Raw genomic sequence first — 18,158 nt, 5'->3', positions numbered from 1 at the left:
AAAAAAATTTTGGAGATTTTTTCTCATATTTCAGATTATATTTTTTTACGTTAAGTATTATTTTCTCCAGCTCCCCTTGATAATATCCTGCTTACGCCACTGATGGGAAATGTTGCCTTTGGTTTCCGTTCTGTGGTCTTCATATTACAGGACCTGCGAAAACTTTTTCCACTAGCTGCCGTTCTTCCTGTTTCTGTTTCTGTTATTGCTGCTATTCTCTTTGCATCTCCTCGAATTCGCTTTGCCTGTCCCAAACACATACACACACATCCACACCCACATGTCCTGGGGCAAATTTATTGAATTCGCATAGCAGCCAGGAAGGCAACTTAATTTTGAAGAGAAACTTTGTTAAGGTTCGCCATGTGCTCCAACAAACAGGAAACAACCGAAAAGGCCAGCCAAAACCCTCCCAGACATTTTCAAGTGCCTTTTCCGTGGGCGGTGGATGGAGGGGGCGTGACCAACAACAGAAACAGAAACAACAACAACGAACGATGCTAAAGTTGGAGGTTTCGGTTTGTGTTTGCATTTTGTTAAGTGTTGAAAATTTATTAGTTTCACCTTAATTTGTTTGTTGACTGTTCTTGGTGGAGGGGTGAAGTCCCAAAAGAGTAACCGAAAACGTTTTTTTTTATTTTTCCAAGCAATTTATTGTTATTGCTTTCGACACCAAACAAAGAAATTCCTATACAAAATTAATGTCTGACGAAGGATCGCAGTCAATCACCCAAAATGTCCGTTTCAGAAATGTGATGTATACTAGAATATTATTTTGGAAACGAAAAAAGTATTTTAAGTAAAATAAAAGCCAAAATAAATAAAAAGTTTTTAATTAATGAAATATCAAGTTGCTACAATGAAATTCAAACTTTGGAAAAAAACAACTATTTGTTTTTTTTTGTTTTTATAATATAAATAGTTTATATTTTTTCCAAACTACTAACAATTCCACAAGACAAAATAAAAAAAAATACAAATATATGGAAAAAACGTATCCATCTCCCCGACGGGGAATTGAACCCCGGTCTCCCGCGTGACAGGCGGGGATACTAACCACTATACTATCGAGGATGTTGAACGAGGTCTGCCAGATAATAAACTTATCACCATCAAAGGTAATGATCAGTGCTCACACGATGACCTAAGCTTTCGAAAAGCTTTAATCTATTTATATTATTAGATTAGAATAAATTAAATTCTGATATTTAATCTACATAGACGAAAGCTTTAAGGCCCTAAAGCAGACATGGCAGAGTGGGCATAGTCGCAAAAAAAATATGAACGGACTACAATAAAAGAGCGTGCGAGCGGGATGGCAAATCAAAGTCAGCAGCGCAGCCAAATGGGGAAACATTGTTTTAAAACAATGAAATACAAGCTGGTAGCGGGCTGGCAACCGGGGAGCCAAGCTGAGCTACAAGCTACAGGGACCAGCAACACGCAATAAAAGACAAAAGTGGAATATGTGCCACAACGCTGAACAGATGCCAACGACCAACATTCTCATGACGCCCCTCTCCGACCCCCTTAAACACCCACCACCACCACACCCACCAACGCCACCCCTGCCACAACATGCGAGTCCACTTGAAACTTTTGCGCTATTGTACTTTCACCCCCTACCAACCATATATTTTTTCCTATAGCCGCTTCCAGCTGCGGACTTTCTCTAGAATCTTTGGCCAACTAAAGCCACTCACAGCCGACAAAAAAACTGGGAGAAATAAAAAACAACATGTACAGAATCGGGAGTCCAAACGCTTTCAACCTAGTACAAAAAGTAGAAATCTTGTAAAGACAAGTTATGAAGCTTACTACGTAAGTAACTTCTCTTTACCAGATTACAGATATTAAAATAAAATATTCAACATTTTTATTAACTCAATGAAACATTTTTATATGCATCAAAAATATTCGTAAATTTATCAAAACTTTAAGAAAAATTTAGATTTAAAAGAAGTACTTAAGTAAATAAATTATCACTATGGACGGCAGTCCATGTAGTGACGAAGCGCACCAGGAGAGTGTGCGAAGGCGACTACTATATATACACGAAGAAATGAAAATCTACTGTGATGGTCCGATCATAATGAATGATACACCTATCGAAAGGTATTGCGAAAACTAACAGGATTGCATACCAAGACTCTAAGAAAAGCAATTGGCTTGGGAGAGAGAGCGGTGAAAGTGAAAAAGTGAAAATTTCGAAATTTGGAGCTGTTGGGGCCGGTGGGGATAATTGCCCCCTCGCAATATTTTAGTTGTATTCCTTTTGAAAATACCCGTCGAATGAGGGGTCATTTGTCAAAATCCGACGCTCCGTTCAAAAGTTATAGCCAAAATAAGATTTTCTTCGTCTTCCCAAAATGAAAATTTAATTCTGTTTGTCAGTTTGTCAGTTTGTCAGTTTGTCCAAAACATGTTTTTTAAGTTTTGAAAATTTGATATGACGTTCATCACATCGATATAACAAAATTTTGTTCTACCACTTTTGGAAAAACTCGCTAGTTTAGCGGGAAAACAGCTATAAATAGCTAAAATTCGGAATTCCGTAACTTCTATACTACTAAAGCTACAGACTTGTGCTGCATCTCGTTTGAAAGGTATTTTTAAATGCTATAAACGCCTCCTATATGCCATTTGTGTCAATGTAATAGTTAAAAAGATATGAACAAAAGACATTTTTTTTAAACTTTCTTTTTAGCTTTTTTTTAATTTTCTCAAAAACGGCTTTAACGATTTTCTTTACAACTTTAAACTGTATAGCCCTTGAGATTCCTTAAATTTTGGTATATAACACATTACTGTAAAAAGTCACGTTTAAAAGTTATTTTTATACGAAAATAGCCACTTTGGCCAGCTCGAACAACTAACGCTCCCTGAGTATTGAATTTTGTGTGAGGGTATATGAACTGTATTTTAGGGTCATGGAATCAGTAAATTTGCACTTAAGAGTTCCGTATAGGAATCTTTTGTTCTACGACTTTTGGAAAAAGCCGCTACTTCAGCGGGAAAAAAGCTAAAAATAGCTAATTTTAGTTAGTTTGTAAGTTCAACACTACTAAAGGTACAGACATGTGCTATAACTCGTTTAAAAGGTATTTTGATATACTTTACGCCTTTTTAACTTAATTCGTTTAAATAAAATGGCTTACAAATTATGATTGACCAATTTAAATTTAAATGTATATATTAGCTCCTATGAGAGCAAATGTAAACAAACAAAAACTTCTGATATCAAATAAAAACACCTCTTAACGAGGTAAAAAACTAGTGACGAACGCACCTTCAACATACAAAAGTTCTGATATCAGCATTTGTGACGAAAAATTATTACACTCGTCATTAAATAGACTTTCTAATATTTTCTTATTCGGCACGCTGCAATAGAAAATGCCTGTAAAGGGAAAAGGGCTGGAATAGTTTGCTAGGGCGGCCCGAATGAGAAAATATTAGAAAGTCTATTTAATGACGAGTGTAATAATTTTTCGTCACAAATGCTGATATCAGAACTTTTGTATGTTGAAGGTGCGTTCGTCACTAGTTTTTTACCTCGTTAAGAGGTGTTTTTATTTGATTTAATTTATATTAATTTTTATTTCAGAAAATTCAATAAGATATGTAAAGTAAAAAAACCTATTAGAGCCTTCAAACTACTTTTAATATTTTTTCATCTTATGCCATTTCATTTTAATTTCCGCTAAAGAAATATTTATTTTTAAAATCAAAATACTTTGTTCAAAAGCGAAACCCAGGGTGTTTAACCCAAAGCAAAAAAAGTATATTACTCATACCGCTACTGCAACTGCTGATGGGAAAAAAGTTTGAAAATATAATTGCTGTGCTGCTTTGGCAAACTCCATTAAATTTATAAAGTGGGCAAAAGTTTTATTCGCCTCCTGCCACATTTTTTATCCGCCACTTCAGACTGTGTGTGAATGGGCATATGAGCGCTTATTGATTAATAGTTTTATTGCATTCATGCAGACCCCGGTCATTAATTTTGCATGTTAAATAAAAGAGCACTCAATTATGTGGGCTGCATTCGAGGCGGGTAGTTGAAGAATGAAATATTCATGCACTTTATGCTGGGCCTACCGCCAAACAATGCATGTTTGATGTGGAATTAAAGTCCTTTTAGGTCTCTGCGCACGAATATTGATTAGTTCAGACCGGAAAGTGGTTATAAATATTTTTGTAAGCTCAAAAGGGAAGGATTATGTTATTGATGCATTCAGAAGGTAAGCTCTGTTCAGTGTGTGCCCTTCGCAGGATTTAAGCCGGAGTAGATACAAAATATCGATATTAATGTTTTGAAAGCCTAATTCAAAACAAGTCACTGTCACATTTTCATCTCAGGTTAGAAGTATACGTAATACGTATTACGTTTGAAAAAGGAAATAGGCAGACAGAGTTTCAAAGCAATAAGAGACTTAGTTACAGGACAACAATTTGATTACGAAAATTTCAAACACAAAATTGGGTGATCCACTTTCAAGTCCCAAGGAAAAGCTCCCCAAGTTGGCAAGTCATCAAAGCAATAGTTGGCAATTCCCAAAGATGAGGCGCCAAAATTCCTTCGAAGCCGGAAAACCTGAACGGAATATTTAAAAAAAAATTAACAAAAAATGCGAAGGAAGTCCGGGACCCAAGAGATTTTTTTGCCGCCCAGGAGCGGCTGCGAAAAGCTTTTCCCATTTCATTTTCATAATTTCGCCATTTGGCAAGTATCTCACGCATTTGCAATTATGTGAGGATTTTTCATTTCATTTCTTCATTTACGTTCGGCTCCATTCGAGACCGCATTTGTTACAGATTCTTCTATTGTTAATGTTTTGCTTGCTGCACATTTATGCGCAACCGCATTTCAAAAGCAATAAATTCTCCAGCTTTGCGCTAAAGTTGAGGAAAAAAAAACAAAATAGGGACAAACGAAACCCAAAAAGTACGTGGAAGCTGTGAAAGAAAACTTTGCTCATTTGTGGCCACCGAATATTTTGATTTCCATTTTTATATTCACTCAGCAAAGCTCTGGGTGAAATAAAAATTAATAAGTGTTCACACAGCGAGAAACTAAAATCATTTTGTTCAGTTGAGCAATTTCTTTTTTGTGGCACACATAAAATCTTTCGAATAGAATATATTTTTTTTACATTATTAAACGTAACAATTCTTTGAATTTAATATCTGCAACGTTAAGAATTTTAATAGGTAGTAGTAATTTATAGAAATTTAAATTTATTGAATTTATAAAAATACAAATTAATTGCCACAAGAGTAATTACCGCAGCAACATGATTAAATGGGTATTTCGTTATTTAAAATTCCTACTGTAGTTGCAAGAATACAGCTGTACAGTCCACCAACTGGAAAAAAGTATAAATATTTCACACGCTTGTTTTTATTGAAAAGAATATTTTTTGATGTTCCGGCAGCTGTTTACTTGGCTGCCTTTCATTACTTGGTTTCATTTTTTTCCGTTGCCTCCATTCTAAGCAAAGTTTTGTGGACTTTTCGCCAGAGCCAAGCAGCTTGTTATTATTATTTTTTGCCCTTCAATGGCAAAAGTTGTAGTAGGAAACAACATTTTCTCCGTCCCCATCTCACTTTACTCAGCTCGCTCAACCTTTGGTCCAAGTTCCTGTCGAGTTTTACCATGAAAATTAATTGCGCATTTATTTTGAGTGAGTTTTCGCGTCTTGGCGTTGTAAAGGAAGAGACTAGGGGGATTTCCTTATAACAACTTCGCAGCATTCGTTCTTGCCATTCGCCCCTTTTGCGGTTCTTTCATCCCCCAGTACAGTGGCGGTAAAAGTTAAGTAACCGTGCTCGAGTGGCATCGGCCGTCTACAGGTGACTGCGAAGAGGTTTTTGCGTGTGAGGCTCTCGGTAAATTCGGGCAGTCACTATGGCAGCTACTTGCGGTGGAAAACATGATAAAACACCAGCTCGGGAAATATTTTTTATAACCATATAGTATTAAGGACACCTAACTTTTCAAGAGATCTCAACTGAAATTTATCTTACGAAATTTATACAAAGTTCACATTGTATAGTTTTAAAATATTACATTTCAATAGATGGAATGTTATTCGTTCCGAGGTTTGTAGAGTTATTTTGCAAGGCTTACAAACTACAGAGTTTTCCAAACAATCCGCAAATCAATGAGGTTAAAATCACCAAATCGTTATGAAACCGCAGAAACTAATAATGAAAATCCAAACGTTAAAGGGAGGCAGTTATTGCACCATCCAGTCAAGCTGGAAAATTCACCCACCCATAGAGAAGGCAACCAGTCCCACCGACATCATCATTTGCAATCCGATAACAATGCGGGTGCGTTTAGTTGCACGATACACGGATGCCAACAAGAAATGGCTCTCGGATAGTCGTGGTCCATGCAAATTAGGTTAGGCCCGGCGACTTTGATGTCGTCAGCAGAGCAATCGAATCACAGGGCAAACACTCAACATGCCACGTTATCCGATCCGTTGTGGCAACCTGATTTGCTAACGATAATTTCCAGTTTTGAAAGCCGTAGCATTTGCGTTTCAGGATAATGGAAGGAGGTGGCAGTAAGGAAGTATGGGAGTATGGCGTTTGAAGGACTCCTCCTATAATTAGCAACCGATGTAGTCAAGGGTGTAGTCGAGAACTGGTTAAGGCTTACTGGCCTTAATAGGATTGTGACATAAGAATAGATTTATTTTCTTGTGGATACTTTTGGACACCATTATAGTGTTTGTAAAAACCTTATGTGGTGTTTTTCTTTAACTGAAACATTTCCAATTTAGACCTCTTCTCTCTTGAGTCAAATAACTAAATATGATGTCATAAGCCCTGTTTTAGTCTACATATAACTTAGTCGTTTTGTTCATCTCGAGATAAATGTATATATTTAATCAAGATATCAAGGGTTTTTTTCCACCCTCTCTTAATTTATGGGGGTGCAGATGCCAGGACTGCGACGTCGCTAATCAGAATTAGTTCCCCCGATATCCATCCGGCAGTCAGTTTGCTTTCACTGCTTAGCTGTACTTTGTGTCTACAATTTATTTCAGTCATTTTAATTGATTCTGTCGCATCCCTCGCTCAGGGCATCCAAGCTCCATGGGTTGCCAAAGACGGGACTGCAGCCAGCGCATCTTGTTATTTGTACCAATTAATATCCAATATCTGGGTGCTGCCATCATTAGTTTATTCTCCCATCCCTGCTAACTTTTTTTTTTTCCTCAGTTTCTTTCACATATATACTTTTTCTTATTCTTTTCTATCTGTCGAAGATGTTTAACTTGGCGGCTACAAAGAAAGCTACTGATATCAATAGAGAAAACTACAACAAAGGCAAAGGCCAACTTCAGTCGGGTTATTAAGTATCGAGGGGGAAGATACACTGAGAAAATTTAAATATACTTGAACCATTGCTAAAAATACAAATTAATATTTTTTAATATTTTAGTCAATTTATAATAATACTGTTTCATTATTTATTTTAATTCTTAGAGTCATCTATTTCTAGAAAATCCTTAAATACTAATATTATAATTTTTAAGTCGTACTTTTTGAAGTGTACAGGATGTCCAGGGTTGACTGGCTTCTGCTTGGCTCCTTCTTGATGATGCTGCATTTGACAGACCATTTATCATCCCACTAATTGTGTATCATTAAAAAAAAGAGGCAAGTCCGCGTCCAGATCCGACATTGGCGCCGATGTTAAACCCAAAAGAGCCGGGGAAGGAGCGGAAAATACAAAATAAAAACAGCTCCATTCTCTCTTCCAGGACGAAGCCACAGCCGGCGGTATCGATGTTCGCTGACAATAGCAGACTGTGACAAGCAGCTTGGCTTGGGGACCAACAGGGGGCTCCAGCTACAACCAACAGCCATGACAGTGATAGAAATCTGTGGCAAGCAGATTAAACGTGTTCACAGTCCGCCGGCAGGAGGGCAAAAGTGGGGAGGTGTCTTTGTAGAAGTCAGTCATCATTATCGCCACTTTGCCACCCGCCGAATGAAACGCAAACACAATGGGTACGAAAATCGATGAAGGAAAAAACTAATGATTTTGAAGTTCTTTTATTAAATACATCAAGTTATACTGGACACAAAAAAAACAAGATAGAACGCTATAATCGGGTGCCCCGACTATCAGATACCCGTTACTCAGCTAAAGGAAGTGCGAAGGAGATGGAGATAAAAACTTTGATCCGCCGTAACTTTTTAACGAATGGTCCGATTTAAAAAATTATAATATACATTTCGATTGGTATTGATAAACACCATAAAACTGCATTTTTACTTTTCCAAACTATTGAAATTTTTAAAATCGTATATTAGCGATTGTGGGCGTTAGAGGGGGCGTGGCACCCTTTTAAAACAACTTGCGCTGCGTAGGAACTCCTAGAATCTGCATGCAAAATGTCAATTTTCTAGCTTTTATAGTTTCCGAGATCTCAGCGTTCATACAGACAGACAGACAGACGGACAGACGGACATGGCTAGATCGACTCGACTTGTGATCCTGATCAAGAATATATATAGTTTATAGGGTCGGAAACGCTTCCTTCTACATGTTACATACTTCTGCACGAATCTAGTAAACCCTTTTACTCTACGAGTAACGGGTATAAATGTCAAAATAACTAAGTTAGGTTATACATCTCCTCAATCGAACTACTATTTTAATCGATTCTTAAGGATTTTTTTAATATTTAGATGTTAATTTAGTTTAATGTTTTAATTTTAAAATTAGTGTTTAAATAGCAAAATAAATAATTTTCTAGACTTCCGGCTGGCCACTGTAAAATTTAAAGAAACTATTTTTTAAATACCTAATCAGAGTCTTGCATTATTATTTCAATCCACATCACCCATCTATCTTAGCAATATAAAATCGCAAAGATAAGGTAAAACCTTGTGCGTCCCCGATCCCTGGTTTTAACCCTTTTCACCAATAATCCCCACTGTTCAAGAACGCGGACAACAATAGAGACGGATGTGCTGGTGTGAGGGAAGCCAGACTAATGAGAAACGTGCGCCATGAGTTGCGATAAATGGTTAACTCAGCGGAATCGCCGATAGTAAGCCATCTATCGCAGGCCCTACCCCTAAACAGCCCCTCGCAACGCACAAATACATAATAATCATAAAAATTCAAAGCCCCATCACCCACTAAATGGCATCGATGATGGATTACGACGTCAACTCGTTGGGGATGGTTCTGAAATTGAGCCCGAGGCCTGATGAAAATGTTAATGTCGTTGCCAATCGCTTTGTTAATCCATCCAGCACGGGTTGCTTGATTTTCCGATTCCCCGGTCCAGTTCATTCCCATGGTGCGCTCGGAAAACAATTATGACCAGCTTTCCTCAAGATTTCCCTGAACTGCTGGCCAAGTTACTTTGGAGTCTCGGACCGGGCGAAAGTTGTCACGTAATACACACTAATTAATATTGATATTTTCTGATAATGAGCTTCCGACGGCGTGGACATTGCAGTTTCTGCTTAGTCAATGGCGTTTTGATAGGCCGGAATCGATATTCTGCCTGGGGCCAACTTGCTTCTAATTAGAGAGAAATGCTAATTGAAATAGTAGAGTTGGAAATTCGTTTAAGTGTATTATGAAGTTACGTAGGCTGGGGAATCGAAAATTGTTTGGACAAATGGGAAGTCACATCTACAGGAATTCAATAAAATATGGTATATAAAAATGCTATCAGCAAAAAGGGTGTAATTTTAAAAAAATAGAAATATAATAAAAAATTCTTCGATTGTTTTTTTAAGATTTAAATACAAAACGATGCAAAACTAATGTTATTTTGAAATACTACATTTTCTACTACACAAAATAGCATATTAAAAATGTAATATATATAATTATGTTATTTTAAACATAAAAGTTTATTACTCATATCATACAAAGAAAGGTTTTCATTGCCTGTTAAGCCCTACGATGACGATACTATCTGTAGTTGTGTTTCACAAGTCGCAAACTACAATAATCTCTCCAGTCTTGTAATTAGTTATGCTTAACAGCAAATCTCGCTTGCCACTTCCACTCACTCGTTAGCAATTGTCATTAAAAAGCCCAACACGTATCTTGTTCGACATTTGATAGAACAAACAATACAACGGGCAGCCGGCAAAAGAAAAGGAAAACTCGTCCCGACCTTAACGGGGTCGTAAAAGAGCCAAGGAATTGGTTGGGTCCGGTTAGTATGCCAAATGCATTCATGCCGGGGAGGTCCTGCAGATCACACTTAATGGTTATGCCCATGTCTACAGCAGTCTCGTAAAAGTGAGAGGGACGGCAGCAAAAAAAAAAGTCCCACACTAAATGAAAAATAATTAACAGTTTGAGTTTCTATAAATAAAGCTTACTACTTACTAAGCTTTTTACTTATATTTGCTAAATTTCTGTAAAATAAGAGAAGTTTCAAATAAAAATAGTTAAATTCATTTTTATTCCATCAAAAATATTCTCCTGAATTGTTGTAGATTTTTTTCATCAGTGCACATCCTCTTCTCTCCTGAAGTTTCCAGATAAGGACGAGTGGAGGGCAACAAAAATATTTAATGAAATCAGCAGTGGCACAACAATGTGGAGATGGAAGCATAACAAAATGCAATTGTTGCATTATTAATTTATATTATGCGCAATTGTTGCAAACTCTGGGCAGGAGGTCCTCGCACACACGCCGACACACCCTTGCTCAGATACAGGGGCGCACACACACTCATGGCTGCTGTTCATGCGGAAAATCGTGGCCTGGAAAAGGGGGGAAAAATCGGAACAGACACAGGCCGCAAGATAAGCACCATGTAAAGGTTGCTCGACTGAAACCGTAAAAGAAGAACAAACATAACAAAAAAAAAAAGAAAAAAATATACGCCAAAGGATAACGACAGCAGGAGGAAGTAGAGCCAACCAATTTGCTACCGCTCTCGCAGCCTTTGTTTCTCGCCCGGAAAGGTGAAGGAAAATGTGGTAATAAAAACAACAATTGAACACAGTTATGATTGAAGTGGAAGCAAAGCCAGCACAAAGGACATCGGCAGACAGGGTAGGAAGTTAAGGGATCTGGGGGCAGAACGACCGCACCACCAAGCCATACCCACCACCACCATCACATCGCCATCAGCAGCACCATCAGCACCACAGGTCCATCCCCAGCTGGCGCTGGTTTTGTAATTCGTATCGATCGATTTGATGGTTGCCACTGCCGATGACACACACTCGCCGCTGCCAGCCTCTTCTAATCGCACGTGGTACACAATGGAAGGCGGAAAAATCCAAAAAAAATATTCGAGATTTGTCGGTGAGAACTAGGGGAATATATATGTACAAATGCAAAGATTCGGAAACGAGAAGCCTATTTAAAAGGTTGAACTCTGCTGCACCATTTAACCAAAGGATTGTTCTTCTGTTTCAGCCTACAAAGGTCTTGAGCTTATTCGGATTTTGTGAGTTTTATACGGTTATGCTCACACCTATCTGCTTATAGTTTTTCCATTCAAAAGATTTGTTTCTTCATCAATAAGATACGTACAGGATATTTTTATCAATATTAAAAATTTAAGCATTTAACCAACCGAAAACATCAGCCAAATTGGAAAACAAAATAGATCAAAATTGGCGATGGCATTTCAAAACAAAAATGGCGAATAATTTCGGATCCTAGATTGAAATGTAAAAATTGAATTTATTCAATTTGATTATAACTAATTGGTTGCGATTTTTAGTAGACAACTATATTTCTATAAAAAGTTATATTAAATAATGAAAGGTTAGAAATTCGAAGCTTTTATGATAAGTCCTATTTATGTTGTGAGTAGCCAAAGAACTGAGGTAAACCTCACCTCGATAGCATGTCTCACTTTCAGTCGGCTAATTTGGTGAATCGGGTTCTGCGCATTACTTCCAGCTGAGTTCGTCAATTGATTGAACTAATCAAAGTTTCTGCCTGAGTGAAACTTTCTCGCAGTGTAGCCGAGACAGGAAATGGTAACTTTGCCAACAATTATGGTTCGTAAGCCACCCTCGCCGCTCATCCCGTGTGTGTTTGTGATCGAACTAAGCGCTGCTCCGTTTACCGCTTTGGGGCCCGGGCCCATCATCCAACATAGTTGGTTGCGGGGGTGGACAGTGGGCCGAGACTTTGATTATGTTGTTCCCTCAATAGTGGGGAGAAGACAAGGGGGTGGCACAACAAAGGTGGGACAGAGACAGACATAGAAAGCCAGCCCTTGGCGGTCCGTCCCACTCTGTTCGTCCTCGGTTTATGGTTTGCGTTTGCATTTTCAACTAGTTAGCGGCTCTCGATGAGTCAGGCAGCCGAATTGCGGTTTACTATTCCAATGAGACATACACACCAGTACACTCGGAAAAAATATTAAAGTAGGGGACACTATCGATGCTTTTGTCATCCGATGGTGGTCACCATCAATATTATCGATGCTATCAGAAATTAAAGAAAATTAAAGGCAATTACAAAATTGAAGGAAAATTATAAAAAAAATTTTAAAAAAATGGAAAAATCAAAAAATTTAAGGGGAAAAAGTATTGTATTGTATTGTAGTATTGATTGTGAGTCTAAGCATGAATTTTAAATAGTATCAAAGTATCCTAATTTTTAAATAGTATCGAAAGTGCAATCGAATTTTTTAGCAACTCTTCTATTTTGTCTTAATGAGAAAATAACCCTCTCTTGTTATTACTTTCAAGTAGCTGTTATGATTTTTTTAACACCTTCTAAAAATTTGTATGCTAGTAATTCTTGGAAAAAAAACTTTTTAAATAAAACTGAACAAATTTTGTAATTTGTCAACCTAATTAAGACAACAAAAATATTTCCTTGAAAACGTATATCTTAAGAACCCGAATACATTTGTAATACCATTTTCCTCAGTGTACTGAGTGTCTGTGTGCGCTTGGTCAAAATAATTGTTATTGTTGCTTGAGTGGCAGGGGGGGGCGATGAAGAACCGTATCCTCCAAACATTATAACGTTTTGTGGTATTGTGATTAACATTTCGGCCCAAGCCCCTAATGACCAAGTTGTCGACTTAGGATCGACCATTCTCGGCAGCGGCAAAGTTATTAAACTCATATATGTATCCCGGCATTGATTGGCGCCTGCTGGTGTGCGTGTGCGGTTCGCCTGTGCGTGTGAATGTGGCTTGGGGTGAGTATATGTGTAAGAGCTTGTGCTTGTGCTGGCGCTTGTTTGTCCAACGCCTCGTATACGTAATGAGTTTGCATGCGCATTTTCAATAAAAATTCATTTCACAATCGCTTCAGTCGAGTGTGTACAATGCTCGAGTAATTGCATTTTAAAAATTGCTTATTAAGGCAGAAAGGGCCACGCCCAGTACAGCTCCCTGATATCCTTTGTGTCGACTCGGCCCTCGATTTATCCTCCTTAATGGCCATTAATTAAAGTTGTAGCCATGCAATTTCTGATTAGCCCACAAAATTACATTCACGTTGATATCAGCAAAATGGTCGCCCTTAGCATTTAATTTCTTACTCAATTTAATCACATAATAAATCCCGGACAAGTTATCGGATTTGGTCAAGGAATGTTAATGTTACGAACCTGCAATGAGAATAAAGAGCAAACAAATAAAATTAGAATGTTATTTTCATTATGGATAATAGTCTAATTTAACGAATACTTAAGCTAAGAAAATGGCCTGGGATGACATGTCGTATGGGTAATATATGCGTAATTGTAAGCTGTATGAATAATATTTCAATGGCACGTTTATTTTCTTTGTTAATTATTTATTTGTCAAGTTTGTAAATAACTTTTAATATTCTAGAACAATTTTTAGCACCAAATTTTAATTTTCTTTTTTTGGGAGTGCTATACATTTTTGCAGTTTTGAATGACTCGATTTTCATTTTAGATGCGGACCATGCATTCCGATGCGGCCCTTCTATTTCCATCGAATAACCTCCTTAGACCATATATTCTGCAACAAATGAAAAACCTCTCAGCCAAGATGGAAAAATATAGGAAAGCTGGAAAAGTAGAGAGGGGGCGACGGATCCCGTCTGTCAAATCAACGTGGAGAGCGCCGCAAAGTATGCAATTTACAAAAATAACGTGAAATATTTTCGCAACGCATCGTCGGTTGGCTCGGGAAAAAAACCGAACTGAAAAAACTCCCCACAAACTCCATCCTTAACCCAACTTTAGCTTCGACACGAACTGATTTATAAAGTTTACAAATGCGTGGCAAAAACCTCGTGACTTGACTTGACTGACGGACTCGAGTTTTTGGCTTGGTTTGGCTTGGCTTGAGCTGGCTTCAGTTTTTCGGGGATTTTGGTTGAAAAACGTTTGCCACTTAACACGTACGCCGCATATTTTGTGCCACGCCCTCCCCTTTAGACCGAACTGGTCGTCCTGTGCGCTGTGTTTTTACACTAGGAAATTTTTGCTGATTTTGCTGAGTTCGTTTGCAGCCGGCGAAATTTATACGCTGAGTGCAGAAGTTGCTCCGCTGACTGCTGCCATGTGCTTTGTTTGTGCCGCTCTGATCCTTGAATAATCAACAACAGCAGCAGGATAGTATATATTGCAGAAGCAGCAGGACGAGTCGAACAGATAAACACACACACAAAAAAAGAATCGAAAGACCATAGTCGAGGATGGCGATTCGCAGGCAGCGTACGTTGCTCAAATATTAATGTTGACCCTGGACAGGCAGGCAGTCAGGACTCGACTGCTCGTTAGCCGGGAACCATAGCAGAGTATGATGCTAAAGGATTCCAGATTCCCACAAATACGGCAGCATTATTCGCAATCAGAAGTTAAACCTTGGAAGGTATTAGCAGCAATCATTAGGCTTTGCGGTCTTTCAATTTAAACTAAGTCCTTTTGTAATTTAAAAAATAACCACTTATTCTTGCTTTCGAAATCGGTAACCGATTTGTAAAATAATTCAGATTTATCACACCCGAATTTACTAGGTATTTTAAATATTAAAGTATGAGCTTAAATAAAAATCAAATAGTTTTTATTTATTCTTTGCTCCAATATAGATTTTGTATAACATACAAAAATGGATTATTTGTTTTAGCTTCATGTGAATGTTATTAAGGCGAATCGAATATTCATAAATTTTGTATTCCTCAAGCAAATCACATTTCGATTCCTCATCTCTTACGGATACTGCAATGCAACTGTGAAAATCGCAGCAGTTATTTATATCTTTGTTATTGTTTTTCCAGCATCTGGCGCTGCTAGGATTTTCCTGTCTGCGTTTGGCCATTAGAAGGGGAAAAACTTCTACACCAAGTCGCTTATCTTTCGCCCTTTGGCTGGTTGATTTCTGCTTTGCTTTTCGGGGTTTTTTTTTTACCGATTCGTCCATGTTTTATGGCAGAGGATGCTGGATGCAGCGGCGAATAGCAAAATATTGTCTATATTTTCCAAGTTATTGTGCTCATGTTTACACTACTGCAGCCCGCTGCTGCCCCGCCCTCTTTTGCTGTCTATGCTGCCGGCTATTTCAATCGGTATTCCGCTTAGTCTCAGTGCTCGTTTAATATGTATTTCATGTTTTAATATTTGACACGATTGCACAACAGTTGCTCGCAGTATTTCTCAGCATTTTTTTGTTTCCCAGTTGCCCGTCCATTGAATTCTTGGCATTTTTTGCAGCCAGCAAGCCAACAAAGTTTTTTCCTATTGCCTTCTGGCGCGAGACCTTTGACCCAACTCAGGCCGTGTCCTGCAAACCTTTTCTTCCCCCCTTATAACAAACATTTGCGATTGAATAAGTTGGCTCCGATGCTTGCCAAGATTCGGCAAAGAAACGACAAAGAAAAAGAATTAAAAATGAAATATGCCATTGGAAAGTTTATGACACTTATTGCCGGCAGAAGTTGAGGCGATTGAGATGTCCAATACTGAACAAAGTTCAAGTCATTGGGGCTTTAATTTAAATTTATTGATTTGCAAAGAAAACCCAGTTCCTAAATATTAGTATTAAAATATATTTCCATATTTAATTAATATTGATCCAACCATATCTGAAAACATATATTTTGTATTTCTTTTCAATTAACGCCGAGTGGTTAGTTATAAAATTGTAAATAAATATTGAAAATTTTTTTATTGACTTGTAGTAATGTTTGCTTTCCAATAACCATCATAAAATCTCAAGTTTATTTCAAATATTTTCCTTCGATTAGCCCAAGCTGAAGGCCAAGTTGACAGTTTCTCGTTGAGCTGAACATTTTTATTTGGTCTACTCATTTCCTTGACTCCACTCCAGCCCCTCCCTTTAAGTCCACCAGCTGTTGACTTCAACTTATAGAAGCTCGGGATTTAAGTGTTATTGTGGGCAATTTGATACTTTCGATTGAGCAACAACATTTGCTTGTGCGTTCAACTGAAGCGTGCAATCCAGACAGTCCAGCCCCACCCAACCACATGCCCATCCTTAAACCCTATCCGCATCCTCATCCCCATCCCGAACCACCCACCAATGTGCACCACTCAGCAGTGAGAAACCCACCACATAATGCTGTAAAAACACGCAAAAATGGCTGCCACATACACAGTAAATAAGAAATAAAAATGTATATACACATGTTAATGTAATATTTTATCCACCGGACTGTGATACTTTCAAAATAAATCTAAAAAATCCTTAATTAAAAAAAATACATTTTATATAGTTTATCAGAATAACATAATTATCTAATGCTATAAAAATGATCAAAAGTCGCAGACTTTTCCTTACTCTAATAATTATTCAGTTAATTTCATATCATAATATTGGCAGACCTTTTTCTAGTTTTAATAAATAAATTTGAATTTTAAATTTAAGTCAAATATTGCAATTTGGAACATAATCGTTTTTTGATGTTTTATGTTCAAGTGTACCAGAGCCCAACTCTCTTTTTCACAAAGTTCTCCAGACGCTTCGAAAACAAGTTGAATATAAATGATGTTGTGTGAAGGCAGCAGCAGAATAAGAATGAGGGGGAAGGACGAAGGACTCGGGACTAAGAAAGATGTCTTGTCTGGATATGTGTGTGCGGGTTGTTGTGCTGGTTATTTATTTGTATGCTAAGCTGAAACATTCAAAATATCCAATATAAATCGTTAGCCAACTTTAACCAATAAAATATAATGCTACAGACGTTTGTAAAATGCCCGAGGATGAGACTCTTTTTAAATCTGAAGAGCTTAATATTTGCAAGTTTCAAGCACGATTACTTAAATTAATGAAATATATATGGACCAAATTGAAGGAGAATTATACATAGACGTAGCCACCTTGGAGGCACAATTTAAAGCGAACGCAAACGTTGGGGAAATAATCCTGTTCCCAGATTCAATGCACATATGCACATATGCATAATGCAATTATCTTTTAATGCTTAATGCTAAACGAAATAGCAACATAGGTAAGTTAAATCCCCTTTTGTTCCTTTGGTCAATTTAATCAGGCTTTGTTGGTGAACTGATTTGACTAATAAATGGCTGGAGGCTTTAATTACAAAAGGGCAGATGGAAAACCCAATTAACTCGGCGCCGAGCTGCAGCAATTTTAACTATATTACACATTGTTAACCCACTTTGCAGCTGCACAAAAAAGGGGCAGATCATGAAAAAATGGAGGAAATATAGAAAGCATTTTCTTTTTTGTGAAAAAATTTTGCAAAACTTGATTAGCCAGGCACACGACAGAATACAGAATACAGGACCCTCTGATCCTCTCCTGTTCACTGCCCGCCACTTTATTTCATTTTAACTTTTCTATGACGATGCTGCACAAATTTGCACAGCTGCGAAAAAGTTTTGCCACCAAAAACACAAAAAAAAAAAAGAGAAAAATTCAAACCAACCCAGTGCAATGGAAACCCGAGCACTATCAGTGGCAAATTAATCCGACTCCAATCCGATGGCCGACTGGGAGTCACAGCACAAGTTGGAGTTGAACTTTCCGAGCAAGTTGAAGCCAGGTGGCCGGGACTCGCATTCATCACGGAATGCAACAGCATAAGCGAGTACTGCATAGTTTCCCACCCGGAGTTGCGGCCCCAGTTCCCCGTTGACTTATCCATTTCGCTGCAGTCCGAATAATTTGGCCATTGGGTAGGGGAAAAACCAAAAACTAATTCCAATATA

At 37.8% G+C, this 18,158-nt stretch overlaps 1 protein-coding gene, 1 long non-coding RNA gene and 1 other non-coding gene across 5 annotated transcripts in view; all 3 read right to left on the bottom strand.

Moving 5' to 3' along the window:
• Nucleotides 1-18,158, bottom strand: part of Sema1a (semaphorin 1a) — a 146,790-nt gene that overhangs the window by 57,255 nt on the left and 71,377 nt on the right. The gene's annotated exons all lie outside the window — the stretch shown is intronic.
• TRNAD-GUC (transfer RNA aspartic acid (anticodon GUC)) lies at nt 1,003-1,074 on the bottom strand. The gene has a single exon. It is a non-coding gene; the product is annotated as a tRNA-Asp (tRNA).
• LOC138911825 (uncharacterized) lies at nt 5,387-6,074 on the bottom strand. The gene is made up of 2 exons (XR_011417461.1): nt 5,923-6,074; nt 5,387-5,860 (listed from the first exon to the last, which is right to left on the bottom strand). It is a non-coding gene; the product is annotated as an uncharacterized lncRNA (long non-coding RNA).

Source organism: Drosophila takahashii, chromosome 2L (genome assembly GCF_030179915.1).
Source record: "Drosophila takahashii strain IR98-3 E-12201 chromosome 2L, DtakHiC1v2, whole genome shotgun sequence".
Classification (NCBI taxonomy): domain Eukaryota; kingdom Metazoa; phylum Arthropoda; class Insecta; order Diptera; family Drosophilidae; genus Drosophila; species Drosophila takahashii.
Note: the sequence above shows the minus strand (reverse complement) of the source record. Positions and strands in the feature narration are given on the sequence as shown.